Here is a 12,602-nt window from a genome sequence, read left to right as displayed (position 1 = left end):
TTTGGTTTTTATGTTAAAGACAAGAATCTGCTTAATGCAAGTTTTTGTATAAATCTCTTGTTATTTATTGGAAAGTTTTATATACATACATTTAAATATACTAATTGTAAACCCCACTTTAACATCTTTAAACAAGAACTGCAATTGTATTTAAATACAATATCTACCTCTGTAAACAAAAAAGCTATAAAAACATCTTGAATTTGTGCTATGTTTGAGAGTTACTAAACTGGACTCATTTTTTAATTCTGTGGTGTTTTATTAACTAGTTTTCTGGATCGAGCAAAACATTGTATTCTGGGTAATATATTACAATAGGTTTTGTTTGTTAAAATTAATGTATTAACTAACATTAACTGTGAACAATACATTTATTAAACAGTTTTTAAGCTTTGTTAGTATTAGTTAATAAAAATACAGCTAGCATTGACCCGCGCATCACTGGCCACATTGTTAAAACACAGGTGAAGTACATTCATATTCAAATCATATAACAGACTTTAAGCATTTAGAATAAGGAAAAAACAGGCTAATAACCAAAACCTGCAAATCGAACAGAGTAGCTAAACATCCGTGTCGTAACGAGACATTTTGACTTTTGAAAATCCTCCATTCCACAGTTTTCTGTTTGTGTAGCTGCAGTTCCTCAGGGTGAGCCCAAGCGCAATTAATAGGGGCTATGTCAGTCCAAATATTAAACATGCGGGTCAGGAAGCGGGTCGGGTACAATATCTTCTCTCTTTTTCTGCGGTCCGAGTTGCGGGCGGGTTAGTTGAAAACGTCGGTCAGGTTCGGGTTGTTTAAACATTGACCCGCGGATCACTAATAGTCATTAAAGAAGGAACTCTTACCCCTCAAAATATCATTAAATGCAGTTTTTTATATTTTATTATTTATTTTTTCACATCTGACAAGATTTTTTTGTTTATTTATTTTTTATTGGTGCTGTTATTATTTTTCCATTTTCCCTTGAATGTGTGCTGGTATTTCAAGTATTTTACATATTGTATTGTAACTTTAGGATTAAAATGACAGAGAAATATTTTTAAAATGACAAATAAAATGACATTTTTGCTTCCACTTAGCAATAAATATGACCTGAATGAAATGGCTTCATTTAAATATGTTGTATATACACTCACTGAAAATAATACTTGACAAAGATATTATGCTTTTAATCCATTACATTTTTTAAAACGCTCTAAAGTTATGCAATTTAAAACTTGTCTCTCAGTAGACCAGACAAGTGAGCGTGCAGCAGTAGTGCCATGAACGAGTCAAAACCCTTTATCAAACGTCTATATTGTGGATACCTTTATATTTTGGGACATTTTGTTTGTATTTTCGTACAGTATTTTTTTGCACTTTGTAAATACTACACACCTGTGGATCACCTGAACCTCACTGTAAATAAACATCATCTTGCACCAGAGTGCACTTTACAGTCAAGTCATCCTCTAAATTTCTGTGAGTGCAGTTAGATATAATAGAAGTCCCACTGTGAAATCACTGTGTAAGTAATGCAATTATTAGCTTGAAATATACTGTAGTTTCACACTAAAAATGTTATGACAGTTAGTATGTCCAATATACTTATTTATATATATATATATATATATATATATATATATATATGTGACCCTGGACCATAAAACCAGTCTTAAGTCGCTGGGGTATATTTGTAGCAATAGCCAAAAATACATTGCATGGGTCAAAATTTTAGATTTTTCTTTTATGCCAAAAATCATTAAGAAATTAAGTAAACTTCATGTTCCATGAAGATTTTTTGTAAAATTCCTACTGTAAACATATCAAAATGTAATTTTTGATTTGTAATATGCATTGTTAAGAACCTAATTTGGACAACTTTAAAGGTGATTTTCTCAGTCTTTTTGATTTTTTTGCATCCTCAGATTTCTGATTTCAAATAGATGTATCTCAGTCAAATATTGTCCTATCCTAATAAACCATACATCAATAGAAAGCTTATTTATTGAGCTTTCATATGATGTATAAATCTCAGTTTTGTCAAATTTAACCTTATGACTGGTTTTGTGGTCCAGGGTCACATATACATATATATATATATATATATATATATATATATATATATATATATATATATATGTTCCCATGCGACTGAAAAAAAAAATCTAGGCTGAATGAAAATTAAGAACCAAAATCTTTGACATATGTGTTGTGTGTCCCAGGAATTAAAACCATGACATCGACATATGAACGTGATGTTTATTAACACGGCTTGTGTCACCAACCTGACATGTCACACACACTAACTCCAGGCTGCTCGTTGCTGATACATACATCACATGAGGGAGTGCCATTCTTAAAGGGCCCAACACATTTAAAGTGCAACACATATAATGCACAAACCACTTTCTATTTTTGAACAGATCATTTATCACAATGATCTACAATATGAAACTGCTGGATCAGTGTCTGCATTTGTCCAGGTGACAGTCTTGTTCAGGACGTGTTGTTTTGATTCACTTGTTCGGAGCTTGTAGAGTTTCCACTGTCAAATACTGTACAATAAAGAGAAAGATTAAATACACTAAGATCTGCTTTAATAGAAGATAATTAATGAAAGCATGAACTCAATAACTTACAGTAGTGTCTTCAGTTTATAGTGTGGGTCGTTCTGTAGAGCAGTGGACATCTTCAGTCCTGAGTCTCCTGGTTTATTACCGATCAGATCCAGTAGTCTCAGGTGTGAGGAGTTTGATCTCAGAGCTGAAATCAGAGCAGCACAGCCTTCCTCTCCAATACTGCAGTTACTCAGCCTGTAGAGAGTGAAGAACATGAATGATCTCTGAGATTGTGTTTAATCTTTAGGGTGAGAGTGTGTTTGTGTGAGCACTACTTTTTCTATACACCAGGATCAGCGCTAGAGAGATTTTGATTTGTCAGCAGCTAAAACATCAATTTAAATGCACTCTACCCACATGATTCCTGATTGTGATGCTCAACTTGTTTAGGTGAAAATGTTAAAAAGTTTAAACAAGAGTGACATTATAGCAAAACTAACTATAATTTTCTTGTGGTTTTGAAAAGTTCACTTAAAGGTCCCATATTGTCAAAACTGAAATTTCCTGGCTTTTTTCATGATAACTGAGGTCTAGGGGCTATGTAACTACCATATAAGTTTCAAAACAGTCAGTCCACAGTAAAATGCACACAGCCTGCATAAAGTAGCTGTACCTTTTCACAAGCCACTGTGACTTCCGTAAAAATGTGACGTCCGATCTACTCAGTCACCACCCCAAACACGAACCATCGTCCCACCCTCCTTTTTACAAAACCCCCAGACAACATTGTGTCCATACCATTGCTGAGCAACAACAACAAGGAAACAAATCTTGAAAACGCTGTTCAGTCGATGGATGTCAGGAAACTACATCATTACACAGGCTTCTGAACAACATTAATATAAGAGACCAGTGGCACGTCTGTAGACTTTAGCCTGTTTCACACAGCGATTTCATGTAAATACACGGATAATGTGTCCCATGATTTGTTCTGAAATCGTTTGATTTGGTTCATTCACACAGTGATTTTCCAGAATCTGTGTGTGCTTTACACACAACCCGTAAAGATCCCTGTTATGCCGGTTTCACACAGAGCAGCAGCAGCGCAGAAGATGTGTGTATGCAGAGCGGCAGCAGCACGCGCTCATTGTGCTTTCACACTGGCAGCGTTTGTCGCGTGCAGCTGAACCGTGGCTTGCGTAGAATACGAATACAAATCATTCACTCGGTCACCCATTTCAGGTGTTCTCCGACAACTGTCTGTCATGTGCTTTGATTTAGGATATGGGCAGCATGCTGTGATGTGGATGTGTTCCCCACACGTGAATATAACATGCTGCACTTTGGTAGTTTACAAGATAAAAAAATCATCTAGTTAATAAATATCTCTATAGTTTTAATAATTTAAACAGGCATTTTAAGGGCAATAACTTCCTGCAGTGATGTGAAAATTATTGAATATATTTTGAGACAAAGGTCGTCTTAATGATTCCCATTTTGGTTTAAGACAATTAAAGCAACAGTTTTTCAATAACGAAAAGAATATGTAAAAGTATGGTGTTTGGGGTAAAAATCGCCCTGCTGTTGGGGCTAAAGGCACAATAATTTACAAAATAATGAATAGATGACTGACTTTTCCATTTGTTGACATGACTCAGATGGTAAATATCATATATTATGTTGGATGTGTATCTTAGAGATCATCACCATGTTTATAATGAAACAATCAGATTTAAAACATATTAAACATATAAAACATATCATTTGTTGTTACTGTAAATCCATATTAAATTATTATGGGATCTACTTCAATGCTTTCAGAATCTTCTCTTTTTAAAATGATTTTGTCTCTGTTTTAAATGTTTTATTTAACATATTTTAATGACAGTAGCCTATATTTATTTATTGATTATTTTATTTAACAAAATAAGCAGAAAATAGTATAACTTAGCTAAAGTGATAGTTTTGAACAAGTATTAAAGTATTAAAAAACATTAGCTAAAGTATTTATGTGCATTTGCCCCATGCTGGTTAGCCTTATAGCATGTGATTGTGAAACACGAAATTTACTTAAATAATTTTATGGTGAAATTGTTTTTTTTTTTTCATGTTAATCAGGTCAATTCTGATCAAGAACAATGCACTGTGACTTTAATCCAGCGTAAGCAGCGCAGAAGAAAATGAGACAGGGGTAACTGCAGCCTGGAGCAATAGGAGCCGAAAGGTTTCTGATTGGTGAAAGGAGTTTTACTGTATCGGCCAATCAGAGTAAACTTTTGTTCCACACTCCAGTCCAGCAGGTGGCGGTAAAACACTTATCAGTTGATTTGTAAACCGCCAAATAAACTTTAAGAAGAAGGCGGCCAATAAGCATTAAACATAAGTAATTAGCCTTTTACACACTTCCGTGTTTCTGGCTTCTGGATTGGCACTTGCAGGGTAAAAGTTTTACAAAATAGATACTATGATACAATGCTTTATACTGGTGTTTTACTCTAAAAACAGCAAACATTTTTAAAAACTTTGTGTCAGCTTCTGGTCATCACAAAAACTATGATTATTTAATTATGAATGATAACACTTATAATACAGTACAGTTTTGAGTTTTGCCGTTCTGTCTATTTGGTGCTGGCTGTGCATTATGACTCTTCACATCAGTTTTTTCGCGATTGTTAATGTTGTTGAATCGCATATTATTATTATTATTAAAGTAATATTGTATTTTCTACTTGCTGTGCATTATTCATTTTACGGTGTAAATGTACGTTGCATAATGTGCCCAGGGATATACATAATAAAATAATATAATACTAAACAAGACAATACTCAGATTAATGGCTTTATTCCTTTTGGATCTGGATTATGTTGTTGTATTGAGTTTATGCATCATCCGGACACAGAATAGTTTAATTTAATTTTGGGAAAATGTGCATTTGGATATAAATGCTGTCAAATACTGTCATAATTTACCATGAAGTAGTGATTCGAGGGAAATGACTGAGTAAATTGAGAAAATAGCTTAAATATACCAGAGATTGAGAACAGAAACTCTAGCTGGCGCTATGTTGCGCATATTATATTGACGAGTCAGCGGTCTGAAATTACAAACAAGTAAAATGTTGTTTCTTTGTTGATTATATAACAACAACTTGGAAAACAGACAAAACAGAAAAGGTAAAAGGCATTATTTGAGACAAGAGCATATTAATATAATACAGGTCCTTTTAAAAAAATTAGCATATTGTGATGAAGTTCATTATTTTCTGTAATGTACTGATAAACATTAGACTTTCAAATATTTTAGATTCATTACAACATAACTGAAGTAGTTCTAACCTTTTATTGTTTTAATATTGATGATTTTGGCATACAGCTCATGAAAACCCCAAATCTCAAAAAATTAGCATATTTCAATTAGCATACAATCAGCCTGTGGCACTGCTGAGGTGTTATGGAGGCCCAGGATGCTTCGATAGCGGCCTTAAGCTCATCCAGAGTGTTGGGTCTTGCGTCTCTCAACTTTCTCTTCACAATATCACACAGATTCTCCATGGGGTTCAGGTCAGGAGAGTTGAGCACAGTAATACCATGGTCAGTAAACCATTTACCAGTGGTTTTGTCACTGTGAGCAGGTGCCAGGTCGAGCTGAAAAATGAAATCTTCATCTCCATAAAGCTTTTCAGCAGATGGAAGCATGAAGTGCTCCAAAATCTCCTGATAGCTAGCTGCATTGACCCTGCCCTTGATAAAACATAAAATTTTATTTTATTGGTCGGATGAAATATGCTAATTTTTTGAGATAGGAATTTGGGGTTTTCATGAGCTGTATGCCAAAATCATCAATATTAAAACAATAAAAGGCTTGAACTACTTTCAAATGTGTGTAATGAATCTAAAATATATGAAAGTGTAATGTTCATTAGTACATTAAAGAAAATAATGAACTTTATCACAATATGCTAATTTTTTGGAAAGGACTGTAAAAAGCATTCAAGGGTGTTGTCCATAGGAATTTATTTTAAAAAGTATATTTCTCCCAATAAATTGATTTCTTTTTGAATTCATTTAAGTTTTACAAAAGTAAAAAGTGTGATTGTTTTTGTAACTTATTCCCTATCAAAAAATAGTTTTTTACTGACCTTCACAATAAAATGCTTCTACAAAACTCTATTTAAGTGTTATTATCTAAAGTATAACGTCACGACCGGCCCACATGCAGAACACCAACATCGTTGCTCGTTGTCACCTGAACCGGACCAGTTTCGGATTTCTGTGGAGTTTTTGAGAGCTTTATACAACGTGCAACACATGTAAGTAACTATTTACATTGCATAAAGTTAGGTTTAGGCCGAATGAGCATGCATTTATTGCACTAACATGTAAAAGCGTCGGCAGGTTGCAGATAGTAACGGTAAGTTTGTCAGTTTTGCAGGCGCCATGCGGGTTTACCGAAGGTCTTGAAATTAACATTAATCTTAACAACTTTTGCTAACGTTAACGTAGTATAGGTATATATGAGATGCATTGCCAAATTATGTTTCTACTTAGTTTGGTTACTTAAAAAATCATCGTCATTTTGTTTATTTATGGAGTCTAATAATGTTAGCATCGGTATTATGTCTCAAATCATTTGTCTTAAATGTTCTGCCTCTTTCCGAATTAGCTAGCAAAACAGTAACATGGTCTCTCATCCTCGTTGTGTCAGTTAAAAGTTACGTTAGCTGCTAGGTTTGTTGTCACAGTTGTTCCCTGCATGATTGAAAAAGATGGGGACATTTTTTGGCACCTCTTTCTGCAATGCATCACACAAATTCTTAAACTTAATCTTTTTATATATTTGTTTGAAATATTTTACATTGTCTTAAACCATTTGTTCAATTAAAAAGATTAAATATGTATTTTGCATTGCAATAACTTGATCCTTATATTTTCCTAAACTCTTCTTTCATTTATGTTGCTTTTTTAGGAGACCATCAGATCTACTGGAAGGAGCAGTTCATGGAGTAGGTAAGCTCTTTAGAAGGTGGAATTGAGGCAAATGTTTCAAAGGTTTGTCCATTTAGAGGAATTAAGGTACCCAAAAGTCAGTTATTGAGAGTTGGAAAAAAGGGAAAAAAAACTAAATTTGCATCCCTTTCTATTTTTAATGACAGATGGGATGGCCTTGTAAATTATACAGCGCTGTTGTACCAGGAAAGAATGATAATCTAAAACATTATAGACTGCATCATGGGACCTTTGGACACAGCCATGCCTTGCCTTGTACTCATATAGATTGTATAGTTTACTACAGTATAGTATAGCACTGGTTCTCAGTCCTGGTCCTGGGGGCCCCCTGCTCTGCATATTTTGCATGTCTCTCTTATATAACAAACCTGATTGAGATCATCAGCTCATTAGGAGAGAGACCCATGAACTGAACTGACGAGGTGATGATCTCAGTCAGGTGTGTTAAATAAGGGAGACGTGCATAATGTGCAGAGCAGGGGTCCCCCAGGACCAGGATTGAGAACCACTGATGTATAGTAAAGAATACAGTGTGGTTCTGTATAGTACAGATTACAGAACCACACTGATAATGACATTGTATGTTTGTAGTTATATTGTCTGCAATATTCAGTTTTCCTTTATTCACTACCAACTATAGGATCCAAGTACCTCGTGAAGAAGAGACACGTGACTCTGAGATGCCTCATTCAATACATGGGAAACAGTGGGCAAGAATCATCTCTGACTACTATGTAAGTATTGTTTGAAAAGCATAGTTTGACTCTTTTGGGAAAAGCACTTATTCCTCAGATATCAATCTTATGTCTGTCTGAGTTATAGTCCGGCGCTGGAGTTGGGGATTGGTTAGCTTGTCTTAGACAAATACTGTAATTGGTTGGCAATGGCTAGTCTGGCTCTGTCAAAAGTTCAAAAACACACCTACAAACACCCAAATGTATGTGTAGGAACCAGGGTCCCCTTTTTGTCTTTCAGTTGCTTGTGGACTTGATTTAAAAAATAAGTTTTTTTTTCTGTTTTTTACTGCAGTTTCACAAAAGTAAAATCCTTGTTTTACATTAATGCAGGAGTCGTAATCATCTGATGATAAGCTGTAAGAGTGGCATTTTCAGAACTTTTACTAAACCACACCTTTTGAAGATTGTTCTCTGTTGCAACTTATTGTTCTGTTTATTCTCATACAGGGACAAACGGAGAGCAGCGTCCATGAGGATTTGAACATGTGCAGATATATGTCTGTCGTGAACCAGTGGGCATCATCATTGAGGGAAACCCAGTGCTTACTGATCTTGGAAATTTGGCCAGGGCATGTTGCCTGCTTCCGGGAATGACATTTGCTCCGAACCTGCAGTTTCCACCACAACTCTGCAAAACATTTGAGGTTTTCCAAAGACTTTTTGTGGGATTTGACACACTGCGCCCAAAGCCTTCCTCCCGTTTATGTCATTTGTAACGATTATGTAATTTTTAATGTTAAAATGTCTACAACATTAACATTAAAATTGCTAACAGAAACTTAGTGCACCCAATTGTATGTACATGGCAGCTGTTAATAAATGTTGGAAACGAATACCTCTCTTTCCTTATTAAAGTTATGGCAATACTAACTAATTATTTCAAGTGGATTAAATAAATAATTTGTCTAAATTAAGAGTAATAGAGTAAATTAATTAAAATCAAAAAGTAAAATTTTTTATTTTAAATGTTACTTATTTTAACTAAGTATGATTTGGTCAATATTTTGCTCTTTGTCACAATGGTTAAACTCAAATGTTTTGATTTATATTGTAGACTCTACTTAATTTTTTAGCATAGAGTAAAATAAATAATATTTTTACCAAATCAAAATAACAAGAAGTTCACTAAACTTACAAAAAGTAGTTGGAAAATGTTGCCTTAATTTTTTTGAGTTGGATCTAAGTAACAGTTTTACAGCGTGTAGGTGCAGACCAGAACTGACTTTACCCTGCGCTGATGTGATTTCCGATTTTTGTGAAAAAGGCTTATTTCCTTTAGAAAAGAGAAGATGGCGGTGGTAAGATATGGTGTAATTAATATATGTTTATCTATGCTTTATATAACATAATTATGTATATCACAATAGCTTATTCTAATGCAAATTACTTTGTGTTATATCTTTCAGCATTTAGTAATCAGTTTAACGTTACTGTTGTTGACAGACACATGTTACAGTGAGAAAAACTGGCTGGGCAGTATATATTTAACTATTTTATTAACTAAACAAGGTTTTTAAAAATAAATAAAAAGTTTATTGCATTAATTCAGATTTTTATTTATTTATTTATTTTTTACTTGGAAATCTGTCAGTCCAGAAGTGAGGAAAGAATACAGAGTGGAGTTTGAGCTCAAGGTGCTCTTGCTGTGGATACATCTACAAAAACACCTTTTTGTGAATAAAGCTGTGTCTGTTTGTTAAATTGGTTGTCATTTAGCAGAAAGTTACTAAACACTTGACTAATTTTTCCATTCTGTGGTGTTTTATTAACTAGTTTTCTCTATCAAGCAAAACATTGTTTTCAGGGTAACATACTACAATCGGTTTTGTTTGTTAAAATTAAAGTATTAACTAACATTAATTGTAAGCAATACATTTGATACAGTATTTTAAGCTTTGTTAATATTAGTTAATAAAAATACAGCTGTTCATCATTGTTTGTTCACTTCACAGTGCTTTAATGTTAACAAATACAACTTTTAATTTACTTTAATCTAAGAACAGCTAGTGACTGTGTTAAGAGGCTTTTGCTTCCTAAATATAGTTGTTTTTTATTTTTGATTACTATATTTACTGTATATTATAGGTTTTGTACTTTTTTTATTATTGTAAAAGACTACAATATGTAAAAATGAGAATATACAATAAAATGTTGAAACAAAATAATAGTAATAAGAGAGAGAAAAAAAGAGAGAGAAAAAAAAAAAAAAAAAAAAAAAAATATATATATATATATATATATATATATATATATATATATATTCCTTTCTCTATTTTTCTCCCCTTCATTACTTTTATTTTGTTTATATATAATATAATTATATATAATAATACTAAATATATATATATAATTTATATATAATTTATATATAATTTATATTTACTATTTATAGGTTTTGTAAACTATAACCTAAACTTGTCGTGGTGATGTCAGTAACCCGCGTCATGCAGGCAAAACCTTTGTTTACACAAAACCTTTTGACACGTCCATTGCTCCAGACTGCAGTGTTAAATTTTAGGAGTAATGTTAAATAGCCACTATAAAATAGCACATCTCAGTTACAAGAATCAAACCCATGAAATAACACTTTGAACAATAAAACCAGAGTATTTATTTGTTTATTTATTTTTGCAATATGATAATTATTGTTTTATAATTACTAGCCAATTATTAGTAGTAGTTGTAGTATGTATTGCTATAAGAGACTGTCGATTTTTTACTATTATATATATTTTTAATTATTAAATATGTTGGTCATCTTTAATGTTACATTGTAATGTAAAATTCAGTTATTTTAGATAAATATGACACTATAGGCGGTTAATAAATCAGCATCAACCAAAGTCATCTTTGCACAGGTGTATTTATGGGTTAATGTTGATCAGAAGGCAGTAAATGCATTTACACACCACAGTTGTAGAACATAATGTGATTAATGTTTTAAACATAACATTTTGATTAAAGAAATTTTAAATGAATTACAGAATGAAATGATACTTGGAATATAAAAGGATTATCGCTAGAAGGTGGCAGTAAATCATTGAGTTTATGAAGGAGACGTCCAACAGATTCGTTCAAAACTCTGATTCATTCTGGAATAAGAATCAAAAGTCTTTCTCTACTATTGGGTCATTATAAATCACTCACTCAACAGATGCATTCAAAGAGTCATATTCATTCAGGAACGAAGCACCATTCTGTGTGTTATGCTGGAGTCAGTTGCAAAGCGGTTCTGTGTCTTTACTTAAAATGTTTATTTGGCAGAAAAATAAAACACCATTTTCTGAGACAGACATCAGTTAATACTGAATATTAATGAAATAAAATCATCATATTGTTTAAAACAAAAGGTATGACTGTTGCTTATTTACACCTAATGGATAGTGGTCTGCAAAATGCAGTGTCCAGTGTGCCGCATGCACTGATCTATAGAGTTCTCCATGGTCACATACTTTGATATGTCAGCTCAATAAAACAGGCAATGTGCCAAAGATGGGGGTAGCTGTGAGTGAATAAATTTATATTTAGGCTATAAGATAATAATAAATTGTATTTCTCACACAGGTTGTCAAATTTATGCCTACAGAAGTAAGCCCTGTCTATAGGCTCTGTCCAGTACGGGCTATTATTTGTTATTCTGGTAAACATGTCTCAAAATAAATATCTATTTTTATTTTCCACAGAAGAAAGTCGTACTGTTTTGAAATGACTTAAAGATAAAAGTGACAACAGAATTTTAATTTTTTGGGTGATCTATCCCTTTAACATATATATATATATATATATATATTTTTTTTTTTTTGTTCGGCAGTATTTTCACACGGTTTTTGTGTTCAATAATATAATAACACTCACCATAGTCTCTCCAGTTTACAGTGTGGATCCTCCAGTAGAGCAGACAACAGCTTCACTCCTGAGTCTCCTGGTTTATTCCAGCTCAGACCCAGTTCTCTCAGGTGTGAGGGGTTTGATCTCAGAGCTGAAATCAGAGCAGCACAGCCTTCCTCTCCAATACTGCAGTCCCTCAGCCTGTAGAGAGTGAAGAACATGAATGATCTCTGAGATTGTGTTTAATCTTTAGGGTGAGAGTGTGTTTGTTTGTGTGTTTGTATGAGCACTACTTTTCCTATACACCAGGATTGGCACTATGGAGATTTCAACTTGCCAGAACAAGCACAAGCTAAGAAACTAATTGAAATGCACTTTACCCACATGATTCCTGACACTAGTTCATCATTTTTGTTCTTCAAACCATATAGTACTATATAGACAATAATATTAAAATATTAAGAGTAACATTATAGCAGAGATG

Source organism: Garra rufa, chromosome 7 (assembly GCF_049309525.1).
Source record: "Garra rufa chromosome 7, GarRuf1.0, whole genome shotgun sequence".
In the NCBI taxonomy this organism is placed as follows: Eukaryota; Metazoa; Chordata; class Actinopteri; order Cypriniformes; family Cyprinidae; genus Garra; species Garra rufa.
This window is presented reverse-complemented; position numbering follows the sequence as displayed.